Raw genomic sequence first — 20,482 nt, forward strand, 5'->3', positions numbered from 1 at the left:
GGCCCTCCTCTGGACCCAGTCTAACATGGCATGTCTTTCTTGTGCTGGGAACCACAGAGCTGGATCTGGTACTCCAGGTGCGCTCTCTTGAGAGCGGAGGAGGAGAATCACCTCCCTTGGCTGGTCACACTTCTTTTGATGCAGCCCACAGTACGATTTGCTGTCTGGGCTGCGAGTGCACATTGCCAGTATACGTCTAATTTTTCATCCACCAGTATCCCCAAGTCCTTCTCCACAGGGCTGCTCTCAATCCATTCATCACCCAGCCTGCTTTGATACTAGTGATTGCCCTGACTTGGGTACAGGACCCTGCCCTTGGCCTTGTTTAACTTCATGAGATTCACACTGGCCCACCTCTCAAGCCTGTCAAGGTTCCCTAGATGGTCTTTCCCTCTAGGGTATCAGCTGCACCACTCAGCTTTGTGTCACCCACAAACTTGCTGAAGGGGGCACTCAATCACACAGTTGATGTCATTGATAAAGATATTGAACAGTATCAGGCCCAATATGGTCCCCTGAGGGACACCACTTGTTACTAATCTCCATTTGGACAATGAGCCATTGACCGCAACACTGACTGTAACTTTAGTTGCAACTGCAACTGAAGATATGTTTCCTATTGCTTCATTCACTTCAAGGACTTGCCTTCTCCTTCCTCAAGGCGAATGTCAAGGCAAGTATGTCTAACAATGCCATTAAACAGCTTTTCATGCTACTAATGCTTTGGATGAAAATACTGTGTGTGCACGCTGGCACAGTTTTTTCTTCTTTACAGCGTCGTAGGCAGAGACATGGAGCTCAAAACGTTCCAACAGCAGGCAGTTCAATTTGAGCAGATCCCGCAAGCCCCTGTGGAGTTGAGGGTTAATATGAGAATGAGATGTAACAGGGAAAAATTATAATAAAAACTCTTTTCATGGGCATTATAAAGAGCTAGAGCATGCTGGCAACAGTGGAAGAAAATTTAAAAACATCCTGAGAAAATAAATTTTAAAAAGACACCTCGAAACATAGTGAGCTACGTACCCAATTCAATTATTAAGTTGTCAGGTCCTCTCACTCAGGAGTGGAATAGGAAGCAGTTTTTGTCTCTAGTGCCTTAAGGACAAGTGTGAACATGAGAAAACAAACCTAATTGGCATGTCTTTTGCTGTCATTTAGACAACCCATTCAGAAGCCAGTGAAATTTATCAGATCTGAGATCTTTGCAAATGGCGACTACTCCCCAAAGCTAGGTCTACAAAAGGATATAGGTGTCAAAAATGATGCATATACCATATATGTACAACAATCTTCTTGACCTTCTGGCCTCTTTTACGATACATGTGAAACTTTTATGGGCTATATAAATCTACTGTGCTGGGAAGATTGCTGCTTGAGCTAACCAGGAAGAAGTCCTGAGGAGCATTCTATGTCTTAATCACCACAAGGTAGGACATAAAACCAGTTCTACTGACTCAACGGTACGTATCACTAGGTATTCTGTCTCCAGCACTGGCCATAAACAAGAACCTAGGGGAAAGAAGAAGTACCTATGATCCTCCCTAATTTTCTCTCAGTTTCCATTCTTATTTTTTCCATTAAGGGGGTATCCCGATGATAGTGTGGCTTGCAAAGGAGTTTCAAAGGTCTACTACCAATTGAGAAAGAAAAACAAACAAACAAACAAAACAAAACACAAAACCCAAAAGCTTCAAGGGGTTTTTTTTTGCATGGAATTTGGCTCCTACTGCTGCAATTTGATATCCTTTTTTTCCTTCCATCAAAAAAGGTGGTTGACAATCTGTCTCAGTACACTCTTTCCATCCCATCATGATTTTGCAGCCTCTGTTATATACCCCCTAAATTGTCTCTTTTCTGGTGTGAATAGCCTCAGATGACTTGGTCTTTTCTGCTTGAATTACTTGCCTAGTCCGCACGATTTACTTACTCTTTCAGTTTGCTAAAGGGGTATCCTAAACAATAGCTTTAGACTATATACCTGACTTCTAGACAGCCAAGCTAGCTGAAAGTTCAGTCTTTTATCTAAGCTGGTTTGTGCTAGCAAGGCACCTTTTTTCTCCTGTGCATGGTGCATTTTGATACAAAGTCAGCTGAAGTTATTGGACATATCAGGCATTGTATTTTACTGTTCACCAGTTCTGATAATTTCTTAGGCAAGTGCCAGAGAAAGCAAAATGGAAATGGCAGTGACTGGCACATTTCTTCGCTTCAGAATTTCATGCCTCTAAGAGCATATGGAGTGAAAGTGAAGAACGATGGGGCAGGTCAACAAATCACTCTCTAACAACTTATTAATCTACAGTTCTGTTGGTCTAAGGGGACTTGAGACACTCAAAATGGCTGCAATTCATCCATTTACTTTAAGTGTATTAACCCACATAATTAGGTGCAGCCTCTTCCAAAGCAGCAGCCCAGAGCATATTAATGATCCCTCACATGGAGTCTGAACCATGTTTCTCATGTGTTCACTCATTATAGGCTCCCACACTGTGGAACTGAGTTGAACCTAATTAGACCACAAAGAAATATGGTTATAACTGGTCTGGAGCAGCTTAGCAAAAATGTAATAAGGTAGTTTAATTGGCTGCTTCTTTGTATTACCGATTCTAGAATTTATCATTTACTTTGGACAGTGGACCAACTCCACCTCAATTTGCCATGGAAAGCAGATGAATGAAACATGTGATGATGAGTAATAATTTGGTTGATGATTATACACAGCAATGGCAAAAATTGATGAGATTCACAATAAAAGTCAGGGATTCCTCGGATGCTTTCAGTAACCAGAATGTTGGTTTTAAGAATATCAGATGCCTTTTAGGAAAGAAGATAGCTCATTGCTGCTTTGTAACCTTTGTTCCAGTTACAATCAATGCCAAAATCCCTATCATAGCTAGCAACTATAGGCACGTGTAGGAATTAAATACAGACCTATCACCAAGGTGAACATGTTAGGCTTCTTGGTTGGTATAAATAAGGCAAGGAAGACCCTGTGGTGAGGTTTTAGGAAAATGAATATTTAAAAGATTTACTCTACTTATTTCATTTGAGATTCTTTTTTCCTTCCTTCCTTCCTTCCTTCCTTCCTTCCTTCCTTCCTTCCTTCCTTCCTTCCTTCCTTCCTTCTCTTTCTCTCTTTCTCTCTCTGCTTCTTCTCTTCTCTTCTCTTCTCTTCTCCTCTCCTCTCCTCTCCTCTTCTCTTCATTCATTCTTTTCTTTCTTTTCTTTTTTTTTTTTTCTTTTCTGAGACCATTGTAAAAGTTAGAAGTGGCATTCTTTTGCCCCTGAAGTGGAATAGTTGAAGAATCAGAAATAGACACTATTGAAAATTACTGCTTTTGACTACACCTGATTCTTTCTATGTTTAAATCCTGATGTAGCTATACTGAGATACTCAGATTCACTGCTCCTAGTCCCACAGTCAGCTACTGCTGCTGCACTTTGTCCTATCATCTCTGATGGTCAAGATCTCTTATTTCTTTTAGTTTTAAGAAATTGCATCAGTCAAGTTACTTAATGACATTGGGCAGCACACATCTGTTTCAGAAATGAGTTGCCAATGCACATGTGAAGAAACAGGAAACAACACAGAAGAAAACCGGAAGCAAGAAAGCAAGATACATGTTGCCAGAAATGCTATCCATCCTCATTGTCCTCTTATGAAAAATGAAACTGCCAAGCTGAATGTGAAATCAGTTGGAGTACATGGTTGATGATCTGATGTTCCAGGTTCAAATCCTGCCTTCATGTCCTGTCTGGAATTACAAAGGTCTCTTCACCTCTCAACACATCAACTTGAGTTACCTCTTCCCTTTCAGATGAGTTGCTATTTGAAATCAGCTGAAATTGGATATTCTGAATGGGAGGCTCTAAGCCTTGAGAACATGTATTTCTATCTTTTTGGCTGTGTCAATAGGATCATTAAAATCTGCATGTTAAGGCCTTGCAAATCCTATATGGAAAAACAACTTTTTCTACAAATTTTTCTTAGATTAAATTGATTTAATGGATCTCGAGGGTGAGGGAAGCGGGGGGAAGATTGCTACCATCACCTTGATGCCATCCAAATGGTGGCTTTCCTCTCACCTAGCTTGTGTACATATTAAAAAGAATTTTCCCTCCAAGCACGTCCAGTGAGGGAGCCTCAATAAATCCCTGAAGAAATTCCTCAACACAACAATTGAAATAACTTTAAAAAATATTTTTCTTGAATTTTCAGGGGTTTTTTATTGCAACTTCTACCTGGTTGCTTTGCTCCCTTTGATAACCTAACGTAATCTCTCCCTGCTCAGAAATAACACCAGTACAGTAGGCTATAGTGAATAATCCCTGTGCTGAGTGTCTGTCTTTCCAGGGGAAATAGCCAAAAAAGTTTGCGACAGGCAAAGGTGGAGCCTCCTTTTCCCTCCTTTCTTCACAGAGCTTGTAGACATGAATGAAAGACTGCAGCAGACATCCACTGGATAAACTTGGGCATTATATGAGACGCTACTATCAGAGGAAGAAGATGTGTATTGAGCATAACTAAATAGACAAGGTAATGTGCAGACCTGTCAGAGAGAAGGCATGAGAAATTTCTTTGAAGAGAAAGACGCAGTCATGAGAGAGCAAAGAAAAATTTTGCCCAAGAAGGACCTGAGTGAAACCTGTTGGGACAGACCATGCATAAGGTCATCGCATGTTACCCCCAGAGCATCTACTCAAGCACTGCATGTCTGAGGGAATAGATGGAGTGTGTGCTTGAGAGTACGGCTTACAAACTCTACAGTGTGAATGTGGTTGTGTAGCTGCATAGGCTGCTTCATGCTGCGTGTAGTAGCATCACTGCAGGACATTAACCCTAGAGGAGGAAGGAAGCTCATGTAGAGACAAAGCTGGAGAGCATGGGGGACTCTGGTCTGGATGATCCTGGCTGAAAATAGTGCATGGATGTGTGCTCATGAAATGTGTTTGCTGAGAAAAGGAACCCAGGAGTGATTATTACAATCGTCTGTCTAGCCGTGGTACTAACTTCCTAGTAGCCAGCTTGCTGTCACACTAGATAAAGAAACAATAGGGAAAAAAAGAACCCCATGGAGTATGTTGACATACTGGAACAGCTTTTGTAATGCACGGCTAACAGGCAGTTAGCGAAAAGCAGAAGCGTGCAGTGATGACCGACACTTCTGACAGCAGCAGGTAGGAAAACATCAGACAAGTCTGTGATTGCGCCGTCCTTTGCCTTTTCTTTCCTTGCTTTATGTCTCCACTGGGGTGTTTCTGACATGCTCAGCAGCAATGCTAAGTGCTGGAAAGCCTGTGCCAGGATCCTCTTGTCCTGCACAGAGCACAGACTCAGCAATTCTTCAATCTACAAGATGGTTTTAGAGCTTGTTTTCTTTACAGGTAAGTTGGGTTCACTGCTGAACCCAGATTTGCCTCATCTTACTTTAAGCATCTAAAAAAGGAGCACAGCCACTTTCAGCTCTTTTTACAGTCAGTGAAAACAGATCTTGTGATAGGCTGTACTACCCACTAGAGATGCTTATGTTTCCCAAGGGTTGCCGTGTTCAAAATTTAGAGTCTCAGTTAGGTGGGGTGAGTCTAGGCTGAGTTTCCCTTCACAATGCTCCAATACAAAACCTCTCTCTGGTGGGCTATAAAGTTTCATCAGGGCTGTTTCTTCCCACTTTTCCAAATCCCATATTGATATTTCCTACGCTTTTCAGTGTTACTAACCTTCTGAGCCTGCATCTTCATTTGACATAAAAGCAAATAAAAAACTCCACAGAGGTAGCCAGGCAAGGCAGAAGGCGGCAACCTTTGTAAATGCTTACAGGTTCCTGCAGTATTTACGGTCCCCAAAAGAGAAAATGCAAGCACGATGCAAAGACCGAAGAAAAGTCACTCTCCATTTCTTAAGACAATTGGAGGATTCATAAATAGTTTAATGTATTACTCAAAATCAGAAAACTATGTTATGAATTGCTTTGCAGTAGATGATGTCAGAGAAGTGATACCACGGAGTATGGTCAAAAAACTCTAGTATTGGATGGTATGAAAAGACTTACTGGAACAACTCTGAGATGGCAGATACATCTGTATGGAGAAAATTGAACATTGGCTGAAAAGAATTGATGTGAATATCTAGTAAAGATGAACAGCTTTAATTTTTTTCCATGTTTGGAGCCAGATAAAAGGGAGTTTGGCATGGAAATTGCTGTTAATTCTTTGGTTAATGTGTTTGATTCTTCCAAGCCAATTAGTTCCCAGGTGTAAACAGGGTCAAGTTTGGCCGTATATGAATAGAAGTCAGTTCCTGATCCTTGGTCTTACTAAGAAATGACAGCAAATATCACCAACCAGTCTGTGCTTTAAAACATGAGTGAGGTGTATCATACTCTCCTGCCAGGCCACAACCACTCTTCAACATCTATGGAGCATCCCCAGGCTAAAAATCTTCTTCAAGATTTCTCTTGTATAAGAAGCTGAAGTACAATCATGGTGAAAGGAAGGATTGCTTCAAATTTATTGGCTTCCTGTCTGAGGTAAACTTTTCTGCCTTTATCCTAGCTACACCATTCATCAAGGTTTGGATTTTACCTTCTTTTAAAGGGCAAGGGCAGTTTCCAATGACTGAAGGACAGCATGCAAACACTGAAAAGTCACACTGCACCTCACATCACCATAGTATGCTGTTATTCTCTGCAACCGGTGAATCATTGGCTATAAACTAGTTTGCTTTTTCCTGCTTCATTGGTGACCATTGTGTGGTTTGGAGTTTTTTCTTTCTTTTTTCTCAAATTTACCAGTGTGACGAAATGTAATTGAATGAGAAAGTGCATTGTTCTCTCAGTTGTGGCAAAAAGCTGTGAGGTGGCCCCAAAAGGCAGAATACCTGACTGACGCCTCCTGGGATCCTCATTCTCATGTCCAGCCCTTAAAAACACCGTATGTGTGTGCATGAGCTGGCGGAATACCTGGGAAAGGATGTGGGGATGGTACCAGACCTCCAAGAAATACAGGTAAAACTGCAGAGGGGGGACAGAGGGAGGAGATAAGAGTTTGGAAGATGAACCAGTGAAGTTTGGAATGGGGAGGACATTTGGAAAGGTTTGAAAAGTCATCTGTCTGAAAAAGGGTATTATTCAGCAGTCACTTTTTCTCCCTTCCACCACTCTGTCCACAGCACTGAAATTTTTTCTTTCTTCACACTCTCCCATGGATTTCCCCCAAGCTTGTGACAGTATAATTAGCAATTTGATCTGTCCCACCAAGAGCACAGATGCTCATTTTGGAAGAAGAGCTTTCTCCTTACAAGAGAGGCAATCCTGGCATGGGCTTCTGATCTCATTAATTCCTGACCTGATCAGGAGTAAAGGCTTGCCGTTGTTTTATGGATTGTTTGGTTTGGACCGTGTTGATACTAAAAGACTTAGGGATTCTATTTGATCTCCCAATAAACCCCTTTATAACTAAAGGGCCAAAATATGTCAGAGAAGAACTGAGAAATACGCTGCTCTCCTGCTCTCAGCAGTCCCTCCCACATATTATTAAACATAGTTCTCTGCAAACAACTGTGATATTTTTACACTAAGCAGTGACATTATAAGATATAGTCTGCCTCCCAGGACCCCAAACCCCTGCAGTTAATAATAATGTTCCTTTTGGTTTTAGCAGTCTTTGATTCATACCCTGATTTGTTATTCACTTGACCATGCTCCCTTTTCATACTTTGTACCACATGGAAACTTTCACATTCTTCTCCAGAAAATTACTTCTGTCTCTGTAAAACCTCTTGAGATATGGCAGGCACTAAAATCAAGCACTGGAGCTAAGAATAGAAAAGCAAGATGGTAATCATGACAATAAAATCTCCCAGATCACCACTCAGAAAAAACATTTCCATACACCTTTGGAGAGTTAATGTTCCCCAACCACAACCCAATTATAAGTTACATGGAGGCAGGAGGCTGGGAGTGGGAGAATGATCTCTTCTTGGTCCATCACAGCCAATAAGTATAATATAAAAATATATAAACCAGAGGAACTGGCTGGGCCACGTCAGCAGGTCTGAAGGGATGATTGTAGGTGAGGTAAACCCCTGGAGTGGGTCATGAGATCAGGAGAAAGAGAGTTAATTGAGTTGGCAATCCACAAAAGTCTCAGCAGTGTTAGTGAAAGTCCTTTAGTGTTTCTTCCTTGACCACGCAGCTATTCTTTGTGTATAATGAAAACATAATTTGCCCTATAACCTCCATTACTGACTTAATCTCACTGGTTTTGCATCATATGTAACTGGTTGCTGTGCTATGGTAGTTTTATAAACAAAGTTTTGTAAAGAGCACTTCTCTTTCTCATAGTAATTTTTTTCCCCTTTGATTTCAATGGACATTTATAAAATCGCTGAGATGAGAACTACCACAAAACTCAGCACAGCTGTTAAAGTCTCTGTCAATTTTGCTGCTTAACAAACCTTGACATCTGAACTTCATAGAGGGAAAATCTAGAAAGAAAGGTGTTATATAGTTCAGATGTTGGAGGCAGAACTCTATAGGTTAAATTGACCCCAAGTGAGCAAGGATCAGAAATTTGGGGAGGGAAAGATGTGAGTCAGAAGTGAAATGGGATTGGAGGGCACTAAGAATACAGCTGAGAAGAAGGTCATCTGTGCCACTAAAAATATGAAGCCTCTCCTCCTTTACTTTGCTTCTTTAAACCTCAGTGAAAAGCCAGTTGCAGGATCTCAAAATGACACACTTCTTCCAATGTGTTGGGTTTGTTGTGGCTTCCAGTTTCTGATAATTTGGACACTGTAACACAGAGACTGTACTTGTCTTCTTTTATGCTCTAGGCTTTCCCAGAGTTTGACAAGAGGTGTGCCTCTTCTCATCAGGCTGTGTCCTGGTGTGGTCTAGCTATTATCTGGATTTTAAACTCCCTGAAAGTGGCTAATTCAACATGGTAAATTATTTTAGAGGTTAAATTCCTCCACTTAAAGAAATCCCTACCAAAAGTTGGCCTGTTTCAGCTTGCCAGTATTGTACCGAGTCTGGCGGTAGTTGTGTTTTCATGCTTCTGTTCCCCAAAGATGGCAGACAAGTGGTCAATTCTTCCATAAGGTGTGTAAAGAGAATCTTTCACATTTCTCTTCATAACTGCCACTTTCTAGCACTGAAGCCTTTTGACCTGTTTCCTAGGTCAAAAAAATGTAGCAAGTGTATAAGTGATAACCAGAAAACACAAAAGGACGTGGAGTGGTAAGTAGGTGCTTGAAAACTAATATGTTGTAATCCAGACACTGCAATGCATGGCAGTGATTAGATTTTTCCCAGTATCCACATACTTTGGCACTTTTTTCATGACAAGAAGACCTATCAACTGTGTTTACAAAGGGATGTGACATTTATGCAAGGAAGATCATGATGATTTTCCCTTTTTTTTGGTCATAGAAACTACCTATTGATTTTCACGAAGCAAGATGCACTGTTTCCGCAGCGTTGATGTTGCCTAATACCGCACTTCAATTTATTTCTGCAGGTCCCAGCTGAGGGAAGCATTTAGGCTCAGTGCTGCCACATCTGTGTGAGGTACTTGGCAGAGTGGTTTAGTTGTCATGGGAAACACTTAGTCAAAGTCAGCAGCTCCAAAGAGCAGATAGGAGAGGAGGAATTGTCCTCTGTAGAAGATATGTTCTCTCTTTCCATCAATCACATTAAATACCTAGGATTAAATAAGGGACCAGGGATGAACCAAGGTCTCAATTAAATATTTTGCTTAAACAATTTGGCATTTCTGGTACTCAGAAACTTTCTTTAGAAGTCTGCTTGTCTTTGGGATGGGAATGACAGAAGACATAGAGTAAGTCCCGTATAAACATAAAGACAAGAATATAAGAACAATCACTATGGGGCACAGCAATTTCCACTTCATATCATGTGTCCAGCAGTGCTGACCAGTGTATGTCTACAAAGGATTATAAGAGGGGGGCAAGCAGAGATGACAGCTCCTCAGAGTACTATCTCAGCCTCCATTGGCTTCCTGGTCCAGAGGGTCTGATTTTGCGTAGGGTTGGATGGATTTTTCTTTCATAAATTTTGTTCAATGTCTACCTCCTTGCCAAAGACATCCTAATGATTTTCCTGGTTATCCTTGGTTGCATATGTTTAGATGGTGCCAGATGGAGTCTGCATGTTATGAAGAGGTGTGACTTAGCATACCTTATTGGGGGGACTAAACTTACAAGTAAGATGATAGATTTTTGAAGTTGTGCTGGTTTTGACTGAGTTTGAGCTAATTTTTTTCCATAGTAGCTTGTATGGGGTTATGCTTTGGATTTGTGCTGAAAACAGTGTTGATAACACAGGGATGTTTTTGTTACAGCTGAGCAGTGCTTACACAGAGTCAAGGTCTCTTCTGCTCCCTACACCACCCCACCAGTGAGTAGGTTGGGGGTGCACAAGGAGTTGGGAGGGGACACAGCTGGGACAGCTGACCCTAGCTGACCAAAGGGATATTCCATACCATATGATGTCATGCTCAGCATATAAAGCTGGGGGAAGAAGAAGGAAGATGATGTTCAGAGTGATGACATTTGTCTTCCCAAGTAATTGTTACACGTGATGGAGCCCTGCTTTCCTGGAGATGGCTGAACACCTGCCTGACCATGGGAAGTGGTGAACAGATTCCTAGTTTTGCTTTTGTTTTACCTATTAAACTGTCTTTACCTCAACCAATGAGTTTTCTCACTTTCACTCTTCCAATTCTCTCTCCCATGCCACTGGGGTGGAGTGAGCGAGAAGCGATGTGGGGCTTAATTGCTGGCTGGGGTTAAACTATGACAGAAGTGTTTCAGTAATATCACAATGCTTGGTTCAAGATAAGAACCCTCTTTTTATTTTACGCTATCCTAGCCACTAAGAAACTTGCGATCAGACAGAAAGAAGTTGTCTGGGTTAATTAAAGTAAGTATGATGTACAGTCTTTATATGATATAATGATATTACATCACACAATACGACAATACAGTCTGAATGGTAAAGGAAAAATGGCAATATTACTGGAAATACTGGGGAATATTACTGTAATTCTATCTCTGAGATCCATTACAATCTGTCTCTTTACATGTGTCTTTTTTTTCCTACTGAAATATTTTGTTGACCTTAAAGAACATCTTTGGCCTTCAGAGCCTTTGTATGTGGCTGTCAAAAGGACAGTTTGAGAGAAAGCTGTGAATTTTATAACTTGAATTTCCAAGTATTGCTGCACTGATAAGGTGGTCCTTTATTTAAAGAAAATAGAGAGAAAAGAAAGTAGAGAGAAAAAAAGAAAAAAGAAAAAAGAAAAAAAAAGAAATTATGAAAGACGAAAAACAAGGGGGGGAAAGGTCCTTTCTGAGCCTGGGGAATGTTGTGATTTAAAAACGTATTTCTGCTTTTCTCTACTAGTGAAATCAAATGGATTTACCTGCAAAGAACACAGCCTATGGTTTTCAGCTGGCTTTATATAAACATTCTCAATAGACACATGATATTTGTCCTATAGATCAAAATATCAACAGTAGACAGTCATTTATCTTCAGCCCTCTCAGGACTAGAATGGTTATTGTTTCTCTCATTAAGAAAGTTGGTATATCCCAGGGGAGGCTGAGGGTTATGGTTTGAACTGATACCCATTTGTCATATTTCTATTGATGTTTAGAGGCATATATATTTAGGTAAAAAATAATCATTGTTGCCTGAGGTCAGTATCATGCCTCCCTTAAGAGAACTAGAGGCTTGTGAGGAAAAAAAGGCACCCTTTAGGGAGAAAAAAGACCAAGATTGTTTTTAAAACCTGGAAATTCCTAAGGTGTTGGATTATTGTTTGAATCAGAAAAAGTATTGTAGGGTGGACTCCGGATTTATCATCTTCTTCATCATCTAGACCAAGATCTCCAAAACAGGGAGAGAATGGCTGAGTCTGCACAGTCATGGAAAACTGCCTTAGAAGAACATAAACTGTCCCATTGACTTCAAGGAGATGTTGACTGCCTATTGATGTATTTACATCAATACCTTCTTGATGTATTGTTGACATTTTGAACTATTTCACTGCTGATAAGAAAATAAAGAAGGGAAATGATGCTGTGTATCCTCAAGAGCTGCATTTTTCATGGAATATGAGTGGCCGGCACAGAAAGGACAGGGTATTGTGGAAATGGTCACCAAGAGTGTTGCAGAATGTGACAACAGATGAAAGGTAACAGAGGAAGCTCCAAAACTAAAGACCCCAGCATGATTCCTCAATGACGCAGTACAATATATTACTTCAACAGGCAGAGCAGATAACCACACCAAGATAACCTGAATGGATGTAAAGTTAAACAGTCAAGTGGTTTTGGTCACAGTATGCACTGGTATTTTGAAAATATGCCTTTTGGGAAAAGGCATGAATGTCAATCTTCAAATCTTATCCTTAATGACCAGATCCCATTTTTAATAAACTTTAACCTTTTTTTTTTTTTTTTTTTTTTTAAATTCTATGTGGTTCTCTGCACCAGCAATGGCCAACTTCACTGGCTTCCTAGATCACCACCATCAGGATATGGAGCAGAGTCTGAACCATTGATAAGCCATAACTCTCAGTGTCTGCTGGCAACTTGAAGGTATTTCCATAAATCGTTGCTGCTTTCTGGTATGCTGCTGCCGCTCTTTATTGCCCCCATTCTTCAACATACAGTAATGTTTTTATTCTGCTAAAGTAATTTTGTAGTGAGGGCAACTGGTAGATGATGGCACTAGATGATACCGAGGGACTATTGATGAGCTATATAGCTTTCCAGGTCTAATTCATCTGTTCTCATTTGTCTTGGTTTAGTAGTATCCAAATTTCATTACTTATCTGCTGGCTCCACTAAATAAAATGCATTTGGTGGGTTTAATCCAAATATGAGTGGTCATTCATCAGAATACCCTGCTGGCACTAGGGTTGGTGCTTTCTTCAGGGAGACAGAAAACTACAAACAATGCAGACTGAGTCAGTGTAACTTCACTAGAGAAAGGCCCTGCGGGACGCAGCTAAACCGTGTTGGTTTGTTCAGTGCAACAGAGGTGTAGGTAAACAGAGCCATCAGTATCTGCGGCTGTCACTCATGGATTTCATCCCTATTGCATTAGATTGTAAGAAACAACCAAAGAAGCTTTAATAAAACCACAAACATTATAGGTTTCTATACAGCACTTTTTTTTTTTATTATTTTTTCTAGAGAAGAAACAAAGAAGAGAAGAGAACAAAAATCCTGTTGCTTAGCAAAGGTCACTTTTTCAAGTATCACATATGTTCACTGGTTAAGTATTTCATTACAGTGCAGATAAAAGCCCCAGCTGTCTCCAGTGGTTAGTGATGCCATGTTTTATTTATTACCTTTTGTAACTTTAGTCATCATAAAGGACGCCTGGGTGTCCTTTTCTTAACCTCCAGTTGAGTTTAATTCTGAATGGCAATTCATTCCAATGCAGAAAACCCCCACACCAAACCAAACAATCAAATAACCAAAAACCCAACAATTCCCCCCACACACCACACAAAACGCATGTATCCTTAAAAAAAATTAAAATCTACAATTACAGGATTTATTTAGGTTTATTTCTGCCAAGAAAATTGTATGTAGTTTTCTCACAGGAAAAGATCTGAATGTTCTGATACATGTTACCATATAAAAGTGAATCACTAAGTGCACTGCTATTCCTAGGTCCCATCATTATCTCTAAAGAGAGAGAATTAAGAGATAATATTTATCTTTTGCTCCACAGACTCTCTTTTGTCCCACATTAAAACAAACAAACAAACAAAAACCCACCAGGGTTTTTTTTTTTTCCTAGAAAAATGTAGAATCCAAGGTTGGGCAGAATGAAAGTTTCAAGTATCCTAAGGTTAAAAATTTGAGCTTCAAAGGGACAAAGTAGAAAGATACATCCATGAAAGATTATGAAAAAAAGAACAACAAAAACCAGTCAGGCCTGTGGACAGTTTGATATTTCAATCTATTTCCAAAACTAACAAGCAGAATTTATCCAAGCACCCATCTCCTCCCATCATCTCCACTTTCTTTGGACAAGGAGGCAGTAGCTTCCACAACCCTCAGGATAGAGGGGCTGCAAACATCTTCTTGATGGCAAAGATTGTACCAAGATGGAGATTTCTCTGTATTTTAAACCTATGTGATATAGCAGTGTAAAAAAGAGATTAAATTTTTACTTCCTTCCTGTGTCTCTCACTGGTCAAACCCAAACACTGTCTTCAAGCTTCTGTCCCAGCTGGGGAAGTCAGGGTTCACATCTAAATCCAAACAAGGACCATGGAAGAGAATCTGTAATTTCTGCTGAGTACAGAAGCACTGGTGGGCACGGATGTGTTTGAAGCTCAAATCTTAAAGCAAATCATAAGAGGGACGAGCCAAGCATTATCACGTAATTTGAAAAGCATTCACACACACCCCCCTCACTGTGTTCTGCCATGGCAAATTAAGGTGTGACAAATGGTTGTAAGAAAGCAGAAGAGGCTACATCAGGAAGGATGAATGTATCCACAATAGGATTATAGAGTATCACAGACTAGCTCTGTGTGTGCTTAGCAGGGTAAAAATCAAAGGTCTTTTTAGAAGTAAAAATTCAGTAATAATCTGGGCTGCGTAATTAGTCAAAGATAATTAAACAGTCTTCAAATTTGCAAAAGATATCATGGAGAGAAAAAGAATAAACAGTTCTGTTTCCACTGCAGGTAGAAAGCAATGAACACACTTTACAGGAAGGAACTTTTACACCTGATTTTACATTAGAGAAACTTTATGATAGGAAGGATAATGAGGCTTTGGTAGCTATGGTCTACCCTCAGGAGTGTAAAGGCAACCTCTGTCCTTGGGTGATTTCAAGAGTAGCAAGCACTGATAAATGTCTGTCAGAAAGACATGTGTCTGGTTGACCCTGTAAGGGATTGACCAAATGACCCTCTGGATCCTTGCAAAGTTTGTTCTATGGCTCTGCAGTCCTCTGACACCTTTCAAAACCAATCACATCTCCTCGGGTCTCACAATATCCTACAGTAAGTGAGAAAAGGCGTTTCCTTCCCCTCCCTCCTGCTGTTGCACTAAATACGGCTCCAGGACTGATCCCTCTGACAAGACTGAGACTGACAGATTTGTCAGAAAGATTTTAACCATGAGATGGAGAAGCAGAAAACAGTACTGAAAACTATGTGTGATGGAAAGACATACGTATAGGCATTTCCAGTGATGCTTTCAGCAGTTGAATGTTGTACGGTGGGAACTTCACAATATAAGAAATAGTCCTGAGCAATGTGTTCTTCCTAGGAGCCTGAGGGAGATTTCAGCAAGCCAATGGCATGGTCCAAGAGACACAGGTGTAAAGACATTCTTGCTTCAACACGATCCCTCTTCAATTCGACATGAATTTAAATTTGGTGGTGTCAGTTGGGGGAGTTCATTGAAGGTATCTGTGCCCAAGGCCAAATAAACACCCAAACTCATGTCTTTCTACACAGCAGGTGGAAATAATTAATTTTCAGTGGAACAGATTGAGACACCCCCATGATACTGTCCACTCCCACATCTCCCTCCGCACCTGCAGATTGCTGAAAGCTGAAAGCTTTTGAGAGGATGTCCGCATGGCTGTGCCTCAGCAGTCCTCTGAAATCAAAGGGCAAAAGAAAGCAACAGGTCCTGATTCTTATTGTATTTATATGCCTAGTTCTGTCCCTGGATCTCCAAATTATTCAAAATATATGATTATTGGGCTAAAAAGATTAAATCTTTAAGTGCTCACTTATCCACTACATATTTTCCTTCCTCCTCTAAGAAGAAACTACTTAACCTAGTCACTGGCTAAATAAATGTGTGTTGTATGTGAGCACAGGTTAAGAAATCCATGCACAGCTCAGGGAAAAAGAGGGAACAAGACTTTTTCACCACACATGCTCCCCTTCTTTCCCAAAACACTCCTACCATCATTACCGAAATTCTATTAACCTGCCTTGGTTCCCACTCTTCTACAGAAACTTCTGTAGTCATCTATCTCTCTCCATCACATAGACAGGAAACTTTGATAAATTACTCAGACTCATTCGTACATCACTTAAGGCAGAGGAAATAAATCTTTTAAAAAATATCTCGTGTCCCACAACAAAAGCTCATCAGACTTTTGGAAGGGATATACACGATAACAGAACTGACTTTAGTGCCATGCCAGGCGCTGTGCACCCCCATACCTTCCAGTCCACAGTACTGGACCGGTGCAAACGCACCGTAAAACACAAGTGCTGCCATGAAGACAATGATAGGAGAAGGAAAACTGAGTCCATGCTGTTTTGTCTGGGTGACAATATTCAGTGAATTCCCCAAGCTCTCGCTGAAACCTTCGGTGAAGCTGGCCCTCTATTCCACGTTTCTTGCATTCCTCCTCTCACTGCTAACCAACTGTTGTAGCAGCCAATGCTATTGCTGGGCTGTGAGACATGTGCCGTGTGGGCCACAACCCTGGCCCTGTGATTTTGCTCACTGAAAAATATTTTATGGTATGCTAGTACTTTCCTACAGTCCATATTTTCCGGCTTTCTTTTATGAAAATCAAAGCCAGGTGGAAACCTTGCTGCTTACCCACAACCCGTCCTGGCACGGGCATGAAATGTGGCAATGGTAAGCCCCTGAACGACAGCCTCACGCTGCAAACATACCCTTAGATAGCCAGTCTGGTTAGCCCTGGAAATTTTGACAGGTGGCTCTTTGAATCCGACTGGATTCCCACTTCTATTCCCATCTAATCAAATGCAAAGTCAATAAAATTTCTAGTGGGTTAAGGAACGTACAGCCGAAATAGTACCTGAAAGTACCTGTGAGTTGGTACAGCCCTCTTAGGTATCCACCAACACAGACCGTGTGGCTATCTGCGGCTATCATCGATGGAAGGAAAGAATAGGATCTGCAGCACTCCCTCAAGGACCAGTTCATTTGATTTCTCATTTTTTGGCTCAACATTCTGTATGAGCACTTAACGTGGATTTGAAGGGTACAATTCCCTAAATGCACCAAACAAAGCAGCAGCCTCTAATTTTGAATTTCCCTGGAGCTGGGGAGAAAAAGGGTTTGTCAGAACTAATAACGGGTGAATCCTAAAATAGGCTGTGAAGAGAAATTGTCTAATCCTAGTCATTTCCCTTGACAGCCAGCTCCAATTTTACTGGGAGATTCTGCCTGGAAACATTTTATTCAATAACATGTTTTGTCTATATGGACCTATTTCAATACAGTTCCACTCTTGGAGACCCATCTGAAGGATTCCTGCTCCACATGTCAACCATTAGATAATCAAGTATGGAAATGTTAATTTTGGCTTTGATGTATTCTCTATTTTTACTTTAATTTGAGGAAATCCCCAAATTAATCAGTTAGAAAGCACTTACCCGCAGTGGAGGATGGAGGTTTTTAATGGAAAGGGCTTTAGTAACAAACAATAAATCATCACAATAATAAAGAACCAAATAGCAACATCAGGGAACAAGTATGCAGCAAGATTCTTCCCAAAGCAGAGCACTTCTCATTGTCGTGCAAGATGCATTAGCATCTTTAAATAATGTTAGAAAACAGAGTTTATTTCTTTCAGGGAGCAGACCTAATTCATCAGAGAAAACATATGTCTTCCCATATGATTTAGCATCTGGGTCTCTGCAGTGTAACACACCGTTGGAGTTAACAGTTAATGTCTTAGTTTCACCCTGCTAAGAGCTATTACTTACTACGCTGTATTCTATGTATGTTTCTATAAAGACATTAGCAACAAATTAGCAAATACATTTCTGTATGTTTCTATAAATACACTAGCCACAAAAGGAGAATCTCCATCCTTTATTGGATGCGAGGGGGAAACATAGTACCAAAGGATGAGGGAAATCCTGAGGTGCTTAATGCTGCCTTTGCCTCTAGTCTTTAGCAGTAAGACCATTTATTCTCCAGGTACCCAGCCCCCTGAGCTGGAAGACAGGGACTGGGAACAGAATGAAGCCCCATAATCCAAGGGGAAATTGTTAGTGACCTGCTAGACCACTTAGACACACACGAGTCTATGGAGCCAGATGGGATCCCCCCAAGGGTACTGAGGGAGCTAGCACAATCATATATTCATAGAATCATAGAATGGTTTGGGTTGGAAGGGACCTTAAAGATCATCTAGTTCCAACCCCCTGCCATGGGCAGGGACACCCTCCACTAGACCAGGTTGCCCAAAGCCTCATCCAACCTGGCCTTGAACACTTCCAGGGATGGGGCCTCCACAACTTCTCTGGGCAACCTGTAAAGAATTTCTTCCTAACATCTACTCTAAATTGACCCTCCTTCAGCTTAAACCCATTACCCCTTGTCCTCTCACTACACTCCCTGATAAACAGTCCCTCACCAGCTTTCCTGTAGGCCCCTTAAGGTACTGGAAAGCCGCAATTAGATCTCCCCGGAGCCTTCTTTCCTCCAGGCTGAACAACCCCAACTCTCTCAGCCTGTCCTCATAGCAGAGGTGCTCCAGCCCTCTGATCAGCTTCATGGCCTCCTCTGGACTCTCCCCAACAGCTCCATGTCTCTCCTGTAGTGGGGCCCCCAGAGCTGGATGCAGTACTCCAGGTGGGGTCTCACAAGAGTGGAGTAGAGGGGCAGGATCACCTCCCTCGACCTGCTGGTCACACCTCTTTTGATGCAGCCCAGGACACGGTTGGCTTTTTGGGCTGCAAGCGCACACTGCTGGCTCATGTTGAGCTTCTCATCAATCAATACCCCCAAGTCCTTCTCCTCAGGGCTGCTTTCAATCCATTCCTCGCCCAACCTATAGTCGTGCTTGGGATTGTGCTGACCCACGTGCAGGATCTTGCACTTGGCCTTGTTGAACTTCATGCAGTTTGCATTGGCCCACCTCTCCAACCTGTCAAGGTCCCTCTGGATGGCATCCCTTCCCTCCAGCGTGTCGACCACACAGCTTGGTGTTGTCGGCAAACTTGCTGAGGGTGCACTCGATCCCACTGTCCATGTCACCAACAAAGATGTTGAACAGTGCCGTTCCCAGACCAGCCCGAGGATCACCACTCGTCACTGTTCTCCACTTGGACATTGAGCCGTTGACCACAACTCTTTGGGTGCAACCATCCAGCCAATTCCTTATCCACCTAGTGGTCCATCCATCGAATCCATGTCTCTCCAATTTAGAGACAAAGATGTGGTGCGGGACAGTGTCAAATGCCTTGCACAAGTCCAGGTAGATGACGTCAGCTGCCCTTCCCTTATCCACCAATACTGTAACCCCATCATAGAAGGCCACCAAATTTGTCAGGCATGATTTGCCCCTAGTGAAGCCGTGTTGGCTGTCGCCAATCACCTTCTTATTTTCCATGTGCCTGAGCATAGTCTCCAGGAGGGTCTGCTCCATAATCTTGCCAGGCATGGAGGTGAGACTGATTGGCCTGTAGTTCCTCGGGTCTTCCTTTTTACCCTTCTTAAAAATGGGGTTTATGTTTCCCATTTTCCAGTCAGTGGGAACTTCACTGGACTGCCAGGACTTCACAAATATGATGGAGAGTGGCCTGGCCACTTCATCCACCAGTTCCCTCAAGACCCACGGATGCATCTCATCAGGTCCCATGGACTTGTGCACCTTCAGGTTCCTTAGATATTCTCGAACTTGATCTTCTCCTACAGTGGGCAGTTCTGCATTCTCCCAGTCCTTGCCTTCTGTGACCTGGGCAGTGTGGCTCAAGCATTTGCCACTGAAGACTGAGGCAAAGAAGTCATTGAGCACCTCAGCCCTCTCCATATCCTGGGTAACCAGGTCACCCGTTTCATTCTGTAGGGGACCCACATTTTCCCTCGTCCTCCTTTCATCACTGACATACCTATAGAAGATTTTCTTGTTGTCCTTGACATCCCTGGCCAGACTAATTTCTATCTATCAGGGCTTTGGCTTTCCTAACCTGATCCCTGGATGCTCAGACAGTTTCTCTGTATTCTTCCCAGGCTACCTGCCCTTGCTTCCACCCTCTGTAGGCTTCCTTTTTTTGCTTGACTTTTCCCAGGAGCTCCTTGTTCATCCAGAAGTGCTCACCAAGCCACTTTCCATCATTTCTTCTCAGCAGTCCTGGCTAACCAGGGAGGTCCCAATTGACTGGAGGTTAACCAGTGTGACATCCATCTACAAGAAGGGCCGGAAAGAGGATCTGGGGACGTACAGGCCTGTCAGTCTGACCTCAGTGCTGGGGAAGGTTATGGACGCTACAGGTTTGGTGTAGAGTGGCTGGAGAGATGCCTGGCAGAAAATGACCTGGGGGTGTTGATCAACGGCCAGCTGGATGTGAGCCAGCAGTGTGCCCAGGTGGCCAAGGTGGCCAACAGCATCCTGGCTTGTATCAGGAATAGTGTGGCCAGCAGGACCAGGGCAGTGATCGTCCCCCTGTACTCGGCACTGGTGAGGCTGCA

The sequence above is a fragment of the Grus americana genome, chromosome 2, assembly GCF_028858705.1.
Source record: "Grus americana isolate bGruAme1 chromosome 2, bGruAme1.mat, whole genome shotgun sequence".
NCBI classification, from domain to species: Eukaryota; Metazoa; Chordata; class Aves; order Gruiformes; family Gruidae; genus Grus; species Grus americana.